The sequence below is a fragment of the Falco biarmicus genome, chromosome 4 (genome assembly GCF_023638135.1).
Source record: "Falco biarmicus isolate bFalBia1 chromosome 4, bFalBia1.pri, whole genome shotgun sequence".
NCBI lineage: Eukaryota > Metazoa > Chordata > Aves > Falconiformes > Falconidae > Falco > Falco biarmicus.
The window spans coordinates 69,529,439-69,550,635 of NC_079291.1; the positions used below are offsets into that span (position 1 = coordinate 69,529,439).

Below are 21,197 nucleotides of genomic sequence, written 5' to 3' on the forward strand. Positions count from 1 at the left end.
TCTGACAACCACAAATGTTGTCAATGACCCTGAGAAGTCTTGGTAATGTACAAGTCCTAAAAGAGAGACGATCTATTTGGGATAGATTTAAAAAAATAATAATTTTTTTTTTAATATTTTGTTGCTACTGTCATCAACTGGGTCAAAGCAATTTCCGTATTACTCATGGAGTCACATTGCTAATTACTGTTACTCTATTTTCATACTGTCACTTATATTGCATTTGTTTACCAACTCTTCCGGTCAATAAGTCACACCTATTAGAATGTTTTAATAGTGTTCAACAACTGTTTAGTGAAACTTCCAGTTGAACAGTATCCCATCCAGCATACCATTGGATATGACAATGAAAACAGTATCCAGGGGAGCAACAGGAATTACATTTCATGTTTGTTCTTCAGAAGACTGACTGATGCAATGCCTTGGTGCACTGGATGTTGGATTAGTGCAGTTGATAGCTTTTTCTCTGAAGGAAGGAAAGTAATCTTAAAACCATTGAAAAATCAAGCAAGACCGAAATGTTTAGGCTACAGCTGCTTCTATCAGAAAGCACAGCTGTGAAGTGACAAAAACTATATGAGGTGATGAAGTAAGGAATGCAAGTCAGGAGTTGCATTTCTTACTAGCTGTAGTAAAAGTTCAAAGCAGAACATCTAGTGAAATTGGGGCTGGGGGGGAGAAATCTATTGCAAGGGAATACTTTTACTGGGCGGGAATTTAGGTTGTCCAGTTAGTTGTCACGGCATATGGCTAAGAAAATATACCAGCAACAGACTGAAAGTTAATATGGATTACAATGATAGAGTGATTTTTTTAGAAATGCTATTTCAAAGTTCCTTTACATTTGTAAATGAAAGCTTATGCAGCAGTGTAGACCTGTCATATTTGCTTTCTGTATTGTTCCTTTTCTTTTCTCTGAAGCATTTGGTAAGTGTTATAAGTCACATGTAACAAATGGCATTTTCCTTCTTACTGATTAATTCTTTCTGTCAGCTGGAGCTGTGCAGGGGTGGGGAGAAGCATTTGGCGTTCAAATATACTTTCTCAAACAAGGTTACATGTGCTTAATGGTTGTTTTAATTAAGTTGCTTTTAAATCTGAGGAATAGATTAATATAATTGGGACATAATAGCTGTACTGAGGAACAGTCTCACAGCATAAGAACATTATGGGCAAAGTTGTTAAGTTAGTTGTAAAAGCCTCATTTTTCAGTGTCTATGATTCTTTACATGCAGGAAGATGGTGAGTATATTAATCCAAAATGTTAGAATGTTGATGGAAGGGGCTAGAATGGTTTGAAACATGGTTAATGTAAGTGCAAGTTATCCACTTCACTGTGAGCAAGTGAAGGATTTTGCAAGCAGTTTAACAGTTAATTTACTGCTGACTAAACAGCTGCAAAGCTGGGGTTTTTTTTTGTATTAACAGAAGAATTTGTTCCACTAACAGTTTTTATTTAGTAAAGCAGTTATTTTTACTGAGAAATGAAAAAGCATTGACCACCTACCTTGGTCAAATTTATATATACACCACATTTAGCTGTTATGAAGATCTGTAGTAATAATGATGAGTATAGAAGTACTAGGGTCTGAAGGGATCTAAAAGAAGTCCTACAAATTTGGGACACAAATTAAACATGTGACAATTAAGCTATATGATGTGTTTTGCTGTGCTGCTGAAGTAATGACCTAATAAAGAATGGTGAAACAAATTATTTTCCCACTGTTAGGGGTGGGAATAAAGGCAGGGTGATTTGCTTAAGGTGTTGTTACAGGATGGCTGTAGCAGAGCTGGGAAACTGCACCTTGGCGTTCTGCATCCAGCTTAAGTCCCAGCTGGGTTCTTCTGTGTCACTGACTGCTGCTCAGACATAAAGAAAGCAAACACACTGTGAAGGTACCAGAATAATTAGAACTGAAGAGCCGCTTCCCAACAGTAAGTCAACTGACTGTATTTACTTGATTGCTATACTTGGCAAACGTCCCCAGGTTACCCCACATTTTCTTAAACATTGGATTGGGACACAGGTTTGGCCTGGAACACATCCCTTACACCGTGTATGCTCCTTCAGATATTGAATGTCCAAGTACACAAGCAACTTCTTTATCACTGTCTTCATTAAAAAAAACAATCAGCCTTACTTGAATTCAAGTACTTGTTTGGAAACGCTCAGTGCCTCTGTTCCCATTTTTAGAGATTTGGCTGGCTTTCTGCTCTTTCATGTCCTTCCACCTTCTCTTAGTTCCTTTTCACAACCAGTGCTTCTGTTTACTGATGTTTTCTTCAGCTCATGTTGTTGGGGATGTAAAAACTGTAGGAGTTATAAAGCATAGTTTGAAGAGACAAGCTCCAGGTGGAAGATTAGAAAACATTCTGCTAAGCCATTTAGTGGTATTTGCCAATACACTTGGTATTATCTCAAATCTATTTCTAGCATATAGAACAAAATCCAACTTTAAGACTATACCAGCTTATATACTGTAATGTCTTTGGTAATAGTAAGCCTATGAGTAGCATATGTTCTGAGAGAATTTTGGGGACCATGTTTGTAGCGTTGTCCTTTATATACCCTTTGACAGCGATGTTATTCTGTCCATTCTGCAAAAACACTGTGCTAGCTCACAGCTGCCAGTAGAAGACAGCTGTGTGCTGGGAAGGTTGTTATTACATAAATGTTCTTGAAACTGGTTTACAGTTATAATGTATGTAGAAGAGCTAAATTTACCTCCTACAGTTTTCTTTTTTCATCTGTCTTTGTTTGGTTTTGTTCTGTGCCAGATTCTACCCTCTGTTCCTGTGAGTACAATGGCTACTAGCATCCTCTGCATGCAATCACCCAGGCACGTAACAAGATTGCAAGTACGTTCTTGGAGTACTATCTAGATACTGATGCAACTCTGTCCATTTTTATGATATGAAAATGTATCGTCTGTCTTTGAGCAAAGCCACAGACTGCAAGATCCCACGGAAGGACTCTATAAATAATTCCTGGCTTCCTTAGCTCTTAAGTTTCAACAGTCATCTCTGCCTTCCAGAGGATTTCTTACACCCTCTTAAGTTCTACATTTCAGTGTTTGCACCCATGAAAAGACCCAGGGCCTGCTTCTTGTGGAACTCAGGGCTACTTTTTAAATCTAGAGAAGAGACTTAGCAATGCAGCTCTTGCATTTTTGTAAAACAAATTCTGAAATCTCTGGCAGATCTCTGGAAGGATGTTTGAGTTGCTTTCTTTTATAGAGGTTACATCAACTTGGATTCTTGAAATGGCTGATGTAACGACCAGAATGATGGGACAGTGACCTCTCAGCAAGTCTGTGGGTGATACCAAATTGGGGGGAGTGGTTGATACACTGGAGGGCAGGGCTGCTACTCAGATGGACCTAGTCAGACTGGAAAAATGAGCTAGCTGTTGGGGAATCTCATGAAGTTCAGCGAACGCCAATGCAAAGCCCTGCATCTGGGCTGGCATAACCCCATGCAGCTGGACGTGTTGGGAACTGACTGAATGGAGAGCAGCTTTGGAGAAAAGGGGCTGAGGGTCATGGTGGACGAGTTGAATATGAGTCAACAGTGTGCTCTTGCAACATATGTGTCCAGCTGTATACTGGGCTGAATGTAACTGGTAGGTTTGGAGGGATGTGATTCTTCCCATCTATTTGACACTTGTGAGACTACATCTGGAGTTCTGTGTCTCATTTTAAGAAGGGCATTGATATGCTTTAGCAAGGCTCATGAAGGCCACCAAACTGTTCTGGGGAGCTGCAGCTCATGACATACAAGAAATAGCTGAGAGAGCTGCATTTACTCAGGTCTAAACATGATGGTGAGGGGAGGTCATACTGCTGTCTACCACTTGTAGAAAATACGGAGCCAGATTCTTCCCAGAGGGTGCACAAGAGGCAATGAGCACAAGTCACAACATGGGAAATTAAATACAGGAAACAAATTTATTTATTTATTTCCACAAAGGGATGGTCAAATACTGAAATAGCTTGCCCAGAGAGGCTGTGGAAACTCCATCCTTAGATATATTCATAACTCAACTGGACATGGCCCAAGCAGCCTGCTTTAATGGGACCTGCCTTGAGTGGCAAGTTGCACTGCAGACTTGCAGGAGTCCCTTACCACCTACGTGATTCCATGATTTTGTGATGTGATAGCAGATAGCTTCAAATTAGCAGTTCCACCCTGCCAGGCAGAGACTCCAATAGCACTTTTCCTTTTGCCTAAAGGTTTTCATGAAACTATGTCCTGAAGGGAGGGAAGGCAGTAGGCTTATTCTACTGCAATGAGAAATTTTTGCCATGTATCAGTGACTACTCTATGCAAATGCACAGGGGAATTCATCTGTACCGAATTCGAAGAGAGCCGAGACTTCACCTACTTTTATTATCTAGACAGCTTTGTCATAAAGCTAAGCAGTGCCCTTTTCATAAAGAACTACTTCCCTACCATTTTAACTCACTGTTCTGAAATTCCATTTCTATGCCTCTGTCTGTCCTTGTTGACCATTTCTGAATCTTCTTCCAGTTCTTACTGAGACAGGGGGAAGCTGCAGGATTGTATGCAGTATTCAAGGCAAAGACAGAACCTGGATTTATAGAGACTGAGCAGACTATGTTCCACCAAGATGGAAGACACAGAAATGCACGTTATGATTTTGTGTAACTTTTCCTTTTAGTATGCCTAGTGGCTCTTCATTGTCTCCAGATGTTTTAAATTGCTTAAAAATAAAATGCAGGTTTTTCATACCTGTTTATTTGCTCACCTCCTACTGTTTTGTTCTTCCATCCTGTCAACAGTGCAACACCGTATTGGCCTGGCCTGCTTGCGATATAGCTTGCCTTCATAATTTTTTCTGTTCCCGATGTCTGCCTCCTTGGCTGTGAAGAGTTTTATGGCAATTAGACACTTAGCAGAGGATAAACCCCCTAAGTTATGTGGCCATCAAAGGAAAGGCGGGTAGAATGTAGCCCTTATCTGTTCCAGGCTAATCAGCACAACAGCCATCTGTCTTTAAAACAGCTGAAATGGCATCCAGACTGTTTTGGGAACTGGGAAGTTACTGCATGTATTGTTGAGAGGCAAAAAAACCCTGGAAGCACTGAGGGATGGGGAGTGTTGGCATTAGCAAGAGCATTTATGAGTAGGAAAGAAGTGAATACCAGAAATCTGGTATCTTAAAGACATGTGGGATCAAAAAGAGGCTCAACAGTGCTGAAGAACTGAGTATGTGTCCCTTGTCAAGCAGGCTGTGGTTATCTTTGTTGGTAGATTGTCTCCCATCTTTGCTCGTAGCTTTTGCAGTGTGGTTGGGATGAGGAGTAAGTGAACCAGAGAATTGTCAGCACTAACATCATGATTTGCTATACCTGAAATAAAACAGATACTAGTGAGTCAAAAGATATAATAGCCATTTCCTGAGGAGCGTGCATACAGTGTAAGTGGTTTAAATATTTTAAATATGTTCAGTAAAATGTTTGCTTAGCTGCTATTGTTTAGCCACTAGCTGCTATTTCGATTTCCAGTGAGAAGCAAGGACTTCCATCTCAACAGAAGGTAAGAGTTTAAGTGCATTCTCAAATGTGGGCCGTCTGTCATGACGAACATGTTATTAAGTCTTCTATGCAGGCCTGTTTTCCACGGCATTTGGAAGGCAACAAACGCCATGGGTACTATATAATATAAACAGTTTAGAGTAATTTATGTATCCAGTAATTATAAAGACTTAAGCTTATGCTTCTTTGCAGTATCCATCATTGGCTTAAGAATACTTTTTCCTAAAACTGGAAAAGATTTTGTGATTCTACAGGCTTTTGTATTTCCTTAAAAGTGATCAGTTATCGACCAGAGAAGGCACGTTCAGGACGCTTCAGAGCAAAAGAGTTGTAGACTTATTGTCAGGAAAAGCTAAGAAAACAGTTGAGTCTGAAGGTAGCTGCTGAAGTGAAGTCCCAGTAGCTTGTAAATATGACAGTGCTCAGGGAAGAGGATGATTCTTAATTCTGTTTACAGAGTTCAGTGAATCTTCAAAGACATACAGAAACGCTGCATAATTTCCACTGTACAAACTGAAAACTAGGACACCAGTGGGTTTGGCAGTCTCAAGCTTTGATTGTTCTTTTTGGTTTTGTTTTAATACAAGGAATATGACTGATCCAAACACATAAATTGCTTCCTTGGTTTTTTAAAAAAATACACAAATTCCTCATGGTGATAATGTGTTTACTGAATTTCATAGACAGCCACCTAGAAGAACTCTTGTCTGCAGGTCCTGTAACTAATAAAGCTCACACAATCCTAAATACATGGAGGGCCTCTATGCTTTAAAAAAAGAATGTATGAAGAATCTTGTTCCTATGTATAAAGTTTTTATAAGTTTCAACTGCATATGAGTTGCCATCATAAAATTAATACACCAAATGCTATAAACGACCCAATTTGTACTAGCAGTGATGGAACCATTATCCTCCTTGTATTTACCACACAGAGTAAGGCAGTTTGCTGTACTGTGTGTACCGGGCCTTGCCACCTGGCGTCACGATGTGCAAGACAGCAAGAAAACATGGGAGCAAGAACTCAGTCATAGTAAAGCTTTAAAAAGAATAGTTTCCTCTTCAACTGTTAGATACGTAAATCTTGCTAAATGGATTTAAATTCTTTAAAGCACTTATCCTAAAATATATGTAGCATCAAGTCACAGGTGATCTCAAGGATCAGCAGTCAAAAGATGACTAGTCACAAAGCAGTTCATTCCTCTGAGGCCACCTTTGGTAACTTCCCAGTTTCAAATTTACGTTACAGCTTTCACTCATTACCCTTTCAGAGCTCGCACAAATAAACAGACAGATTCTCAAATAGCCATTTTACAGTGATCATGAAGCTCTTTCAGATGGCAAGTACTAAACGTATTTGTACCTTTTTATAGAGTAAAACTTAGTGCATTCTAATTTTTTATATATTAGTTATAAATAAACTCAGTTATTTCACCATCAGTATTCTCATCTAAATTATGCTGCATGGTAGATATTTTGTCTAGCTTTGTTTTGTGACTATGGCACCCCAAAAAATAGGAATAATATGGTGCTGCATACAAAATTTTATGTTGACCATATTCAGATTATCTTTTAAAATAAAGAGTTTATGCATACTTGACACTTTTACTTCACAGAGCAGAACAGTACTCCATACATGGAGTACTCTGAATTTTATGTGTGGTCTGCACATAAGATCTACATACTTGAACGTAATGGTGATTTGCTATTGCTGTGAGAATACTAACCTTTTAGTTTCCTAATTGTTTGGAACTCTTTAATGCCATGTTAATGTTTCCATGTTGCTGTAGTTATTTCTGTTCTCAGAAAGAGGAAAAGATAAACCCTTATTAGTTTATGGACCATGTAATCCCTAGGAAGGATTTGCCAGGAACAGATAATCTTTGCTTGTGTCCAAACCTTATTTAGAACGGAGGGTCAAGGCAAGGTATACCCAAACTTAATTACATAAGCAATTCTAATTAATATTTATTCTGTAAAATATCATACTGAATTTTTAATTTGTGCTTTCTGACAACCACCAAAAAAAACACCTGTATAATATTTATTTTAAAAGGAAAAAGTCAGTACTGTCCATCACTTTTTCAAATGCATGGGTGTTCGAGGATAATTGTGTGCTGAGATGCTGCTGAAGGTTCACTTTCTTCACTTCAATCAAGTAGCATTTTCATTTATTAATTTTTGTTGAAGCAACAGATAGTTTGCCTATGGATGTGTGCAAACATGTTTTGCATATGCATGCAATGAAGTAGAATTAAAATGTAAAGCAGAGCAGTTGATTCTCTGTAATGACTTCAGCCTGGATCCTAAGGAAAGGAATGCATCTTCCTTTGGACAGAAAGTAAGCACTAAATAACATAACCACTAAATGATCACTTCGTCATATAAAGAAAGAAGTATTTTGTACCATAGCACATATACTGCATTCCCCCTTCAGTTTTCTGTAATGTGCATAATTAGCTGATTATCCTGCGACTGGAAGGATTGGGATTAGGTGGGTCCTTTTATGATCATTATGACTGCAAGTTGAAGGAAGAGGAGGAGCTGCAGCAGTCCTAATTTTACTTGAAATACTGGCCTTAGGAACTTCTGTGAGAACACTGAGCAGCACAATCCCTTAGAGAAGGGTTGCCATTGAAACAAGTGTAACTGTTTACTGGTAGGGATTTTTAGGGTCTTTGAGTTTTGTTTTTCATCACTTGGTTCTGGCCTCTGCCCATCACATTTTCTTCTTCAGCTTCTTAAATCACTTGTCGTTTATTCAAAGACCTGAAGGTCAGATCATCTCATCTGACTTGTATTCCATAGGCCCTGAAATTTCTTGTACCAGCCCAAGTAATTTCTCTTTGAGCAAGGCATATTTTCTATCCACTTAAAGCATATAATTAAATTTGGAGTCACACAATTTTAGAAGATAAGGAACTTCCTGTTCTGTTAACAGAACATCTTGTAAGGGGCCTGTGGCCAGAAAAAAGTTCCATCAAGAGTAGGCACTAGAAGCAGAGATGGGACAGCCTGATTAGGGTAGGGTTTAAAACTGACTGACTTAGAGTAGGATGGGACTATGCATGTTTGAAGTGGCTCATATTTTTATAGTAAAAATAAGGTTTAATAAAGACAAACTTTTTTGGTGGTTTATTCATTAAAATATTTGTTAGAGGTAATAATTTGGGAGAGCCTTTGAGAAAAGGAAGGAATGGCAGTAAGTTCAATATTAGATGTTTCAACTGACAACCAAAGTAACTTTAGTCTTGAGAAAATACAAATAAAGTGTAAACGATATTTACTACAGGTTAGGTTCTGTCCTCAGTTAAACCAGCACACTCCTCCTGTCTCTAAAAGGTAACAAAGAAAAATGTGTAAAACTCTCTGGTATCTCAGATTCAACAGTTTACAGAAGAACTTACATTTTCATGTAAACAATCACTGCAACAGCTGCCCAGGTTTAAAAACTGAAAGCTTAATCTTACAAATTTAAATAACGAGACCCAGGATAACCTAAGCTGTATACAAAGTGGCAAGGTGGAGAATAAACTTGGAAAAGCCTAGCTCCTTCTCTTATTTTCTGTCCTTTAAAGTGCTAGAGCTGCTTATTTTATCAAGAGCAGTGCTGTAGTTTTAAAGAAAGGCTGACATGCCCAAACTATATGTATGTAGAAAAACCTCAGAAGGCAGGCAACATTTCCTTTTAAAATAACTTCTAACAATGACTTAGCATAATTACACATGCTCCAGACTGAGGTCTGGAAGGTTAACTCGCCCGTCAATTTAAAACCGCCTTTTGTGTACAGCCAACGGGTGGGGTGCCGCGCTGTGGAGTACAGCATGGGAGTTAAAACCCACCCATCTAAGGCTTGGTCAGAGTCTTACAGCATACAAGCTCAAAACTACAAACACAAATGCAAAACTTTTCTTGAAGCACAAGTGGTTGGAAACACAAAAATGGATTTAAAAAACATTTAAAGAGCATGAAATAAATGAAAAGTTGTAAAGGTATGAGAAACAGGAGGACTCTGCCTGTTGTAGCAACTTCTGTCTTAATGGCAGTGCAATTCTGTTGCAATTGCAATTGTTTCCTAAAAACATTCCTTTCTTACTTCATGTGTCCTGCCTTGTAATACCCATGTGCACTAAGATTGTTGTGAAAGGTTTTGCAGCTCCATTATTTGTAATGGCCACTGTAAAATGCCAGCTCCTCTGGATTCTCTTCCATGCTTCACAAAAAACTCTGTGAAATTAAGTATATTGTGCTAGTCTACTGTCATGGAACTCTTATCGCTTCTGAAATCATGTATATTTATAGGAATAATTAGTACATACCTAGATGCTTACAGTACAACTCACAGCTGCAGTTGTGTCAGCACTACTGCATTAGGCAGTGGTAACATAGTAGTTTATGGAGCAGTATGCATACTGGGTAATACTGACTCTTTCAGATGAGAAGAAAATGCGCTAACCTTATTTTTCCAGGCATTCTTCAGAATAATTCCCTGTGGAATCACTAACTTCCAATGACTGTGTTTATATAGCAAGTTTAGTGGTAAATAATCAATGAAACCCCTGAGATTTTATAATAGAGTCATATCGGTTTGAGTACCAAGATGCTGGACTGAGGGATGCAATGTATGATTAATGAAAGAAAATACCTTCTTAGGGTGTTAATGGCAGCATTCGTAGCATCACAGGATGGTTTGGGTTGGAAGGGACCTCAAAGATCACAGAGTTCCAACCCCCCTGCCATCAGCAGGGACACCTCCCGCTACAGCAGGCTGCTCAAAGCCCCATCCAAAGCATTTTCATGCTTTTCTGCTCTACTTCTATGATTTCCTTAATATGTTAATCCTCCTAGTTTGACACACAACAATTAAAATACTGTTTTGAAATATTTTTCTTTTGATAGAATCTCAATTATGAAGTATTCTGGGTTTCTTTCTGATTTGAAACAAAGAATCTACTCCTTCATAACAGAAGTGAAAGGAAAACGTACAAGTTTCTAATATCTAGTTTTGACACACTTTTTTAAAGTTTCAGTTGCTGAAAGAAGACTCCTCTCTCCCCTGCCCTCTGAAAAAGTTGTATTTTGCATCCTGTATTTCAGTAGTGATTGTAAAGAAAACACAAAAACCCTCTAATCAGTTTGATGCTCAGCCATATAAAACCAGAAATAAAGTAGAACAGAAATGCCTCAGCTAACTTTGCTCTCCTTTGATTTTCTGTCAAAAGTATTTTCTTCGAAAGAACCTAGTCAAGTGTGGCCATGCCTTATTTAAAACTTTATTTAAAGTCAGTCAGGTTTTCAGTTTATATGTAAAACTGTTAGCTTTGTAATGTGGCTTTTGTTTCACTAGGTTTTAGGAGACAGGTTATCAAAATTATTTTGGTTTTCAGTATGGTCTCCAACATGAAGTAGAATGATATAAAGCAAAAAAGTAAACTTTACTGTTAAGGACTTGAAACTCCAATTCCTTGGAATGTGCCACAGGTAAACCTGAAGAATTCCTTTAGTACATTTTTATAGTCAGTCAGCTTGAAAATACTTTGCTATTTTTAATAGTGGTTATAAACCTGAGTTTTGGATGACTGACTGACCTTTTGGAATAAGGATGACAGTTAAGACCCGCTGATGGGATAGCTGCTTTTACTGTTTGCAGGAATTAAGGTACTGGTCCACAACTGAGCATTGTCGTGGCTGGTTCTCTCTGAGAAGGGGCTGAGCTTCCTCCATAGTATATGGAGAGGGTTAAGCGTTCCTAAGAGCCAATATGATGATCGGGGACTTTCTATTTTAGACATGTGAATATAGCAAAGCAAGGCAGAGACGTGTAACATTTAGCCATTTTGACATAAGACTGCAGGGAAGCAGACACAGTGCCAACGTGTTAATAGCTTTCAGGATGAGAGAGACAGTTTAGAGGCTCTGAAGAGATTTAACCTACTTAGCTCACCTACGAAAAGATAATCTGATTGCCAGATTAGAGGTTTGTAAGGAACTACTGCCTCCACTCTTTCTGTTGAAATTGTGAAAAGAATTAGTGTCTCTTAGCAACAGAGAAAGAAACACACACCAGTGACACTCTAGCTTGTGATTAGGATACCGGACTGCAAAAAGAGAAAATCTGGCTTGATCCCCGCTTGTTTATGCAAAGGTCTCCTGCAAAACTTCCTTCAGAGAGATCGTTCCTGCAAAGAGCACTCTAACTGGCCAAGTGCATGTCTGTGTTAGCATTTTAGTTTGGCTCAGAAATGAGCCAAATTGATTGTCCCCAGGTACTGTGCTTTGGTTCATTTTAGAGTCATCTCAGAGCACGTGACCTGGATTCCCTTGGGAGAAAATTAGACAGGAAGGTGTGCTCCAACCCGTATGTTCAGACCAAAGCTATTGCAAAGTAAAACCCCTGAAATGTGCATTGGTGCTGAGCATTTGACATCCACGAAACTTTTGCTCTACAAATGGGCCTCTTTTGGACTAGTCTGCTTGGCTGAAGTAGGCACGAGTATGTGCAAAGACAGAAGAGTCAGCATACACCTTGCTCCCTGGCCTCTCTGGGACAACTCTTATTAAATGTACACTCGAAGAAGTCACACTAATTTAACTTTTACATTACTAAGAGATTGAAACCTTCTAGATCTTGGCAAAGCTAAAAAAAAATAATAAAATAGGTTTCTTTGCTATTCTGGCAGAGAACTCTCCCTGCATAGAGAGGTATTTTTCCATTCTGCCTGTGTTATTTGCTAAAGCCCACTCTTTAACGGAGTTAATTATAAACCACTGTTTTCCCCTCCCACATCTTCTTTATAGGTAGATTTAAACCTCATATATAACCTGTGCTAGAAAAGAGATCAATTCACTTTACCCATATTGCATCTTTTCAGTTACACTAAAATTCTCTAGCATTAAACATTTGTTGTGGTTAACCTCTAAATATAAAGCCAAGCAAATAAGGACAGGACTACAGAGGTGAAAAATCAAGATACTGAATCTAACAAAAAACTCCAGCTCTAAAGTACAGCTACAACAAGCATTATATGTTGAATAAAACACTTCCTGAGATTCATGCTTACAGTAGATGCAGTCATAATCTCTGTCTTCCAAAGGAAGTAATCAGACACACCTTACACTGTTAAATTAATCAGCACAGCCAGTTACAGAAAATGATAAAATTAAGACCTGATGTAAACAGATGAAGTTCATGATAATGGGTTAGCTAGTTACAACAGTGGTGTAAATATTATATTAGCAAATAGGGCAGAAAATAGGTGCAATTTTCCTCAGCTTTATCTGCAATACCTGTTTAGAATGTACAAGTAAGATAACAGTATAGAGAAAATGGAATAGAATGAAATGATCCAATAAATTAAGTGGGCATAGATTGCTACATTTAAACCTTCTTAATCACAATAAATAATAAGATTATTTCTAAAGGGTAGGAGAAGTCCTGATATTATTTTCTTTAGGAAAACTGTAAACACTAACATAATATTAACAAATCAAAAATTAATAGCTTCTCGGAAAGAAAGGAGTTGACAAATTAATACCTTCATGATGTGCTTTCCTTGAATCCCTGAAGTAACTTGATACATATAAACCAGTATCTCATTTTTCAAGAGATGTTCTGCACTCTCAGCAAGTGTCCTTAGCTCACTGGACATGAAATAAGGTGCTGTGAGAACTGCCCGCAGAACTACCTGAACTTCTGGCTACTCATTACCCTAGCCAAAATTACCTATAATTAGCTGGACTGGATCAGGTATCATTAAACCAAGAACTGAAGCGATGTATATGATTCCTATTGAAATACAACCTTTACATCCAGACAGATACATTTGTCTGATAGTGAATTTTGCAAATGTGTGACTCCCTTAAGAAAATGGTAAAGCACCTTAAAAGATTTACAGATCTTAAGGGTATGCAATGTCAAGGCTCAGTAAGCTGGAAAACTGAAGTTAATCTAGCGAGAGCTTAGAAAGCAGCACTCTTATTTGTATCAGTGTCTCAAATGTATTTACTCTTTAGTATTTCTTGTCTGAATTAATACAAAATGCCCTACATCTTCCATTTCATTTTTAAATCACATTTTCAAAGCTCTCTGTATGGCTCTGCAAATTAACCTTGAATTTGCTAGTCCAGCAACAAGTTCTGTTTGCATATTTTCATACTTTGGACAACTAACACTTAGGAAGGATGTATTAGCTTGGCATCTTCATTGTGATGGTTAAAGATTTAACTACTGCATTTTTGGGACAGTGAACTTGAAGAGTGGGTTTGGGTAGCTGCTCTAGGGGCACTTTCAGGTATGGCTTCATGTGGTTCCAGTTTTGCCATTCTTTCTGTTTAAACTGTGTGACAACATCAGGAGACAGTCTAAACTGTAATATCACCGATAGTCTGAGAGGCACGTCTGGGGTTTTTTTCCCTTTTTTTTTTCCTTTTTCTTCTCCCTGCCGAAGTGAGGTGGTGCATTTTGATTTGTTTCCAAACACACTGAGGGGTCTGAGTAACTTAGGGAGTAAAGGTAGCTGGGGGCAGAGTGGGGGCAGAGATCCATCTCCCACATGCCCATCATAACCCTTGCTACTCTTAAGAGAAGGTTAAAAGCAGAGACTGGCACTCCCTCCCCTCCACTTTCTTTTTCCTGGCTAACAGAAGATCTCTAACAGGTCACCCATTTTGAAAAAAATGGTTCTCTTTTCCGTTCGCATCCTTATTAGACCAGTCATCCACAACCTCCTCACACTGCAAGATATTATACTCCTGATTATCCTCTGAGGCTACTCATAAGGCCCGAAGCTAATGTTCATGATGGTGACTGCCATTAACAAAGTTCAACTAGCTCCACTTAGTACATCCGTTTTCTGTGTGCTAAAATACTGTGCTGAAATGGCTTCTCTTTTCTTTTTGTAATTCAAGCCCTTTCTCATTTGGAATCTTCCAGCCTAAAGGAACTGTTACTTTCCTACTTTGTGTGAGCCCGGTAGGGCACGCAGCAGGGCACCCGTGGGGCTGCGGCTCCCCAGCGGTGGGGCTCTGCCTCCCCAGGGTTGTTTTGCTGTGGATTACGATTGAGACATTGAAACAAACCCAAGGTCCTCTCTATTGTATACTAGTATTTATTTTTTACGTAACGGATATGACTGATGGGTTTCTACACTAACTCCTATGCAAAAACCCACAGGTGTTTCATTGGCTTCAACAATTTCCAACAATGTTTTAACAAGCAAGAAATCTTAAATTAATAAAAAAAGCTAAGTAGTTTCCTAAAGAAAATAAAAATATTCATAACTAACATCAGGCTCATATTGTAAAAGTTATAGTTTTAACTTGCCTTGTAGCTGTTCTCCAAATACCCTGCTGCTCGTCCACCACCATCAATTTCTTCATGATAGCAGAAATCACTTCTCTGCTAGGGCATTACCTTTGTATGCCAACAGTAAATGAGCTATATCTGAAGCGTGGTGGTTAGAATACCGAGTCACAAAACTTTGCAACATGCCATTTGTGTAGGAACATATTGTTATGCTCTTTAGCTCAATTCTAAAGATAACTAAATAATATATAGACCTCTAAGAAAGAATAAACAAAAAAGTCAAAAAACCTGCCAAAACTCTTTCTACAGAGGTAACTGTTGCCTAGTATAGGATATTCTGGTTTTGTATGGCTTTCAAAAATAAGAGTATAGATTGATGTGTTTGTTGTTTAAAAAGCAAACAAAAAAATTAATCTCATTTTCAAGGGTCAAGCCCATAATCTGACTTGCAACTGCTGGAAATGGCAATGTACAAAAGGAAAAGCTTTTGCTGCTTCAGTAATGCAGGGAGTTAGGGTTTTCAGCAGCATGGTATGCACATGATAGAGCAGATAAAATACCACAGATTTTGTAACTTGCATGCAATACTCAATGTTTTACCATGGAGATATTAAGAATCCACCACTATCAGCCAAAATAAAACCTAATACTGGCAATCCTCTTGGTGGGAGTCCTCCTTCATGCACTGGCCAGCCACAAAAATGTGCAATAGATCTACCTATTTTGGTCAGAGTGATGCTCACACATCTCTGGGTATCCTAAGCAAAAGAGGTGTCAAGTACTGGCAGAAAATAAAACAATATTGTGGGCACCCCAGAAAAACAAGCAAAAGCCCCATCAACTGCATACTGACTTTTAGAATGGATTACGTTAAACTATATTTAATCTACACATGATTATTTAAAATAAAGGGCATTATTTTGGTTAAGTCACTTGCCTTTGGAAGGGAACTGTTCATAATTTAATTCAGGTCCGTTTTCTGCAGGTTTCTCTTCTCGTAAAGATATAATATGGCTCCACTGTTTCAATCTGCTTAATTCAGGTCAATACTCCCGAGAATGCCTTCACCAAAACAGTTCTGCATTTCATATTCTTGTTTTGTACAAAGCTCTATCTTGGTGAACTATTTATAGAACTTATACAGATATTTTTTGTTATTGAATATTTCCTTTGGTAGTAGCTAAAACATATATATATTCATGTCTGACCAAAACTGACTGTTTTTACAGATGATAAAAAAAATTGTATTTTTTTAAATTTACCATTTTAACTATTCAGGGAGATTTTTTTTTTCCTTCCCAAAATACACATGGGAGTTGGAATAAGTATATATTCCATATCTAGTTATATTCCATAACCACTAGAAAAAAAGCAATGTCATTGCATATATATATATATGACATAGAATTCTGGGTCTGGGAAAGAAACGAGGCCTTGAATCAAATTAAAAAAGTAATTCAAATCAGTCAAAACATCAAAACCAAAACAGTTTTGAAGGGAATACATTCCTGGAATGATCTCTACACAGAAATAACTTATTTACATCAGAAATTCCAGTGAACTGTAATCCTAATGTCAGAAAGCGTTGCAAGATAAGAACTTCAGATGCTGCATATACAGGAATGCGCTGAAAAAAACTTGTCTTCCACTTAAGTAAAACTATCATTCACAGCTTTGTAATCCTCCTGATCAGGGAGCACATAATAAATATGGGTTCCAAAGCAATTTACTTTATAACATGTGAATTAGAAAATTCAGACTGGTTTTGTTGTGTTTTCTCTCCAAAATTTTTTTTAGAGTTCAAGAGAAGTCCCTTTCCTTGCTTTGTTTTGCAAGCTAGTTGTGGGGAAAAAAATGTTTAAAAAGCTGGCCATGTTTTTGAAAAAGGTATCTGCAAAAATGTCTTAATTTCCATTTTCTCTAAAGTGCCAACTCTTCCTTAGCTCAAAATATCACTTTACTTAAACAAGGGAATTCACAAAAATTAACTACTCAATCATAAAACTTAAAATATTATATAATTTAAGATAAACAAAAAGGAACACATCTTCTTGTGCAGTAATGCAGTGGAAAGGATAGAATATGTATTTTCTTCTTAGTAACTAGTATTTAAAAAAATCTATGATTGCATGTTTTTCAGGCTGTAGCTTGGCTGAATCTGAAAACAGACATGAACACAGCAAGCCTGGAAGACAGGACGAACCAGTGGCGGAGCAACAAAAACTCTGGGTCTCCAGCCTTCCAGCACCTCAAGGGGCCAACAGAAAAGCTGGAGAGGAACTTTTTACAAGGGCATGTAGCAACAGGCCAAGGAGGAATGGCCTTAAACTGAAAGAGGGTTGATTGAGATGAGATATTGGGAAGAAATTCTTCCCTGTGAGGGTGCTGAGGCGCCGGCACAGGCTGCCCAGAGCAGGTGTGGGTGCCCCATCCCCGGCATGTCCAAGGCCAGGCTGGACAGGGCTGGGAGCCACCTGGGTGGGTGGGAGGTGTCCCTGCCTGTGGCAGGGGGCTGGGACTGGGTGATCAGTGACTGAATCTTGCAGTACAGTTTGGGTATTCTTGGAATGCATGACACAGTTCTTCAGTTTAAACACTTCTTTGAATAACTAATGAGTTAAAAACACTGCTATCCTAAGGAATTTCAGTCAGGAAGAGAAAATCATTATAAAATCACAACTGTTGTCATTTACCTCCAGTTAATAAATATATAGACAGACATAACAGAATGGTAACGAGCATAAAGATGAAAAACATAGCTATTACTTAGTAACAGTGACAATCTTACAAGATTTTTATAATTTTGAAGAGAATAATCCATGTTAAATTTGCTTTATAGGGAAAAAGGCTGCTCATGCCAGCCTTTCATTTTCCCTTCGGTTAGCCTTAATCAACAAACCTATTGCTGTAACCAACTTGTTGAAATAGCAGCTGTCAAGCATGTCAATCTATTTTGCAAATGTTCTGACATGAATATGAATGAAGTTTAGGGCTGTCCACAGAACAATGTGAGTAATTACAACTGCAGTGCTTATAAATAGTATGTTTTAGTGCTTTGTAATGTGCCTAGTTAAATAAGATGATCTTGGTTTCTGCTGTTTTCATTGTGACTTAATACTGCAACTTCTGCCACTTAAGTGCTGCGTAATTCAGTTTATTTCTCTCATATATTATCTTCTGAGGTCTTTGTCTATTTCAGGACACTGTTCAAAGCCATTTTGCTGTTGCCAGCACAGCTGTTTGCATGGCTGCAAGGTGAACCAGATCAGGGAGCCTTTTAGTTGAAACGTGACCCCTACGGTTCTCTTGTGCCAACTCCCTACTGCACCCCCCTGCCCTGCCCCAAATTCTAGCACTTGAAAAAGAAAGAGGGCAAGAGAGGTGTAGGAACATAAGAAGTATTACGATGGAGAAGCTGTGTCACGGCTTCTGCTGCCAAGTAACCCATCCTGACCTGCACAATTCCAATTTCTGATTAAACAAACAAAACAAAACAAAAAAAAGGAGTTGCAATAGCTGGTTTGAATTTAAGGTAAAAGTAATGAAAAAAGGATAATGGGACACAGGTAACAACTGTTGTTCAGACTGTATCTTTCAAGATTTTATAGGAATGTACTTTTAAAGGAGAGTCTCCTAAATATATGGCATTCTAAATTTAAAATCTAGACTATGATAGCAAAAACACAAATAAAAGGTGACAAAATTTCCCTGGGATTTAAAAATAAACATATCAGAAATTAAAATACTTCAAATGTAGTGATACATATTACAATTTCACCATAGCCTGTCCTACAATACGTTAGTCTGTTTTTTCAGCTTGAAACTTGGGATATAGAATGCCCTTAATGCAACTTTGAGGAGGTTTTTGGTCAGTGTTATAAAAGCAAATAAAACATGCTTCTTACTAATAATTTCACCATAGTGGCTAAGTTTATCACAGAACACCTGTTGTTCTCCAAAGTGTGGAAAAGCTCTGTAACTTCTAGTTATACCTAGTACCTTAATTTTCTCCTTCATAATTAATGATGACAAATAATTAACTCTGTCTGTTCAAGATCATCAGTACAAACAGTGATGAAACATCTGTCATCTTAAAACTCCTTTTAATATGGCAGAAGGGTAATTCTCCAAGACAGCAACTGCAAGATTGTCTAGCTGACTTTAGCCATGTTCTAGCAGTATACCAGGGTAATTCCTTTTTGATACATAAATACATTTCCAAATGCCTTTAAAAAAAATTTTAAGCTCTCTCACACACAACAGTAACGAAGTTCCATTCTTCATCACAGTATAACTACATCAGCAGTTGAAATTGTCAAAAAAGTTATTGGGTAAGTTTATGTAGGCTTTCACAAGTAATATTTTAAAATGAAAGGTAATGAATTTCTGTAAAAGGATTAATTGTCATCAGTTAACTCATGAAAAGTTACCTCAAGATGGTTTAACTACTATTTTTTTCCTCCGAGCAGTTATTATATCATGTAATTAATATAAACAAGGAAGATAATTACTTGTTACTCTTCTGAATTTAAGTTATATAAAAGCTAAAAATATTACTTCCCCAAAAACTTACTTGGTTAGGTGTTTATGTTCTTTATCTTGTCACAATCTCAAAGTATTCTGCACATCTTGTACCCATCAGTGAAACCGTGACTTTACAGCTCCCACTTTAACACCGCGCCATGGCAGACACAGCTGTGCTTCTAAATCTGCTTTATAAGATATAACTTGTTATACCACCCCAGTATGTGACAGCTTGGCCAATAACCTCTTAATTCTAACACAAAACTTACTTTGTTTACCAAGTATTTGATAGGTAGGGTATTTGTATAGAATTTTTAGTACCTTAACTTTACCTGATGCAATTTGCAGACTCACTTTTGCAGTCTGTATTACATCTGAAACATTCCTAAGATCAGTCAGCGCATCAGTGGAGTTTTCAACAAGCCATTCTCTACAGGTGAACACTATGTAGCCAATCCTAAGAGCAGGCTTAGAAAAATCAGCAACGTGATTTATATAACACCTATAAATCGAAAGGATTAACAGCTAGGATTAATATTTTCATCGTGTTACTACCAGTGGAAAGATTTTACCTCAGCAATGGTTGTTCTGGGCGAGAATGATCATGCTGCTTCCTTTAGGCTGCTCAGTGTTCAAATAATTGCCAGCTGGAACTGGATAAGCCTTTTAACCATTTTTATGGTCCATTTCATAGTTTATAACCCATGAGCATAGTTATTGTTCTGTGCATGATTTTTTTTTACTTTTTGTTCCTCTTGCCCCGCTGTAGCTCCTGCAGTAAGCAAAAGCCCTATTCTGCGTTAAGCCCTTCGGGACTTTTAAATTTCATCCTGTACACTTAAGCACTAACTAATTAACATGTGACTGCTGCCATTACATTGTTGCTTGGTTTCAGAACCCAGCTGACAGGCCAGCGCGGTCGGTAATTACACGCGGTGGCAGCGGGACGCCCCCTGCGCGGTTCTGCCGCACGGGCTACGCCGCCGTCTCACGCGGGCTTTTTATATTTTGTTTCTGGGGCCACCCGTACAAGACCGGTCAGCTGCACCACCGACAGTGTCATCATTAACGCTAATGCACGAGAGGCATTAATTAGCACGCCTCGCCCCGCGCGTGTGCGCGGCGGGGGAAGCGGCAGCCCCCTTCGCGGTCCGGCCGACGGGCGTTACCACCCGGCAGCGGTGCCTGCACAAGCGCGCTGCGGGAGCTCCAACGGCCCGAGGGGCGCCGCCGGCCCCCGCCCTCGCGGGCACCCACCCGGGGGGGGGGGCGGGCACAGCCGGGCCCCGTTGCCCGTCGCCCGTCTCGCACGGCCGCGGCGCACAGCCGGCCCCTGGCGCTCCGCCCGCTCGCTACTGCCTCCCCCGGGCCCGGACCCGCCGGGTCGGGGCCCGTCATAGAGCCCCGGGGCGCGATGCCCCGCCGGCCCCGCACGGGGCGCACACACCGCCGGCGCCCGCCGCCGGCCCCACAGATGCGCAGTAGCACCTGCGCCGTACCGGAACAAACGGCTGACGTCACCGGCATCCCATAGGGCGCCGCGAGCAGGCCGCCTACGTCAGTCTGTTTCCGGGACAGCCAAGGGAAGGTTTAAACGGTCGCGGCGGCGCTTCCGAAGCGCGGCAGCTGCCGGGCTCAGTCATGGCGAGGACGCTACTTGTCCCATTGCCACACGGGGCGCTGGGGGGGGGGGGAGCCCCGCGTTGCCGCCCTCTGATGAAAAAGGGGGCGGGGACGCTAGGCAGCCAGCTAATCAGCAGCAAAGAATTCCTTGGGAGCCACCAATCAGAAGTGCCTGTTTCCAAAATAAGGG

At 39.4% G+C, this 21,197-nt stretch overlaps 1 long non-coding RNA gene across 3 annotated transcripts; it reads right to left on the bottom strand.

The window, feature by feature from the left end:
* Positions 1-251: 251 nt before the first annotated feature.
* LOC130148784 (uncharacterized) lies at positions 252-20,840 on the bottom strand. Of its 3 annotated transcripts, XR_008821669.1 has the most exons (4): positions 19,717-19,950; positions 19,434-19,569; positions 4,769-5,372; positions 252-2,311 (listed from the first exon to the last, which is right to left on the bottom strand). It is a non-coding gene; the product is annotated as an uncharacterized LOC130148784 (long non-coding RNA). The 3 variants fall into 3 exon arrangements; XR_008821668.1 differs by lacking the exons at positions 19,434-19,569; positions 19,717-19,950 and adding an exon at positions 19,957-20,840; XR_008821667.1 differs by lacking the exons at positions 19,434-19,569; positions 19,717-19,950 and having other exon boundaries at positions 4,769-14,685.
* Between the last annotated feature and the right edge of the window lie 357 nt (positions 20,841-21,197).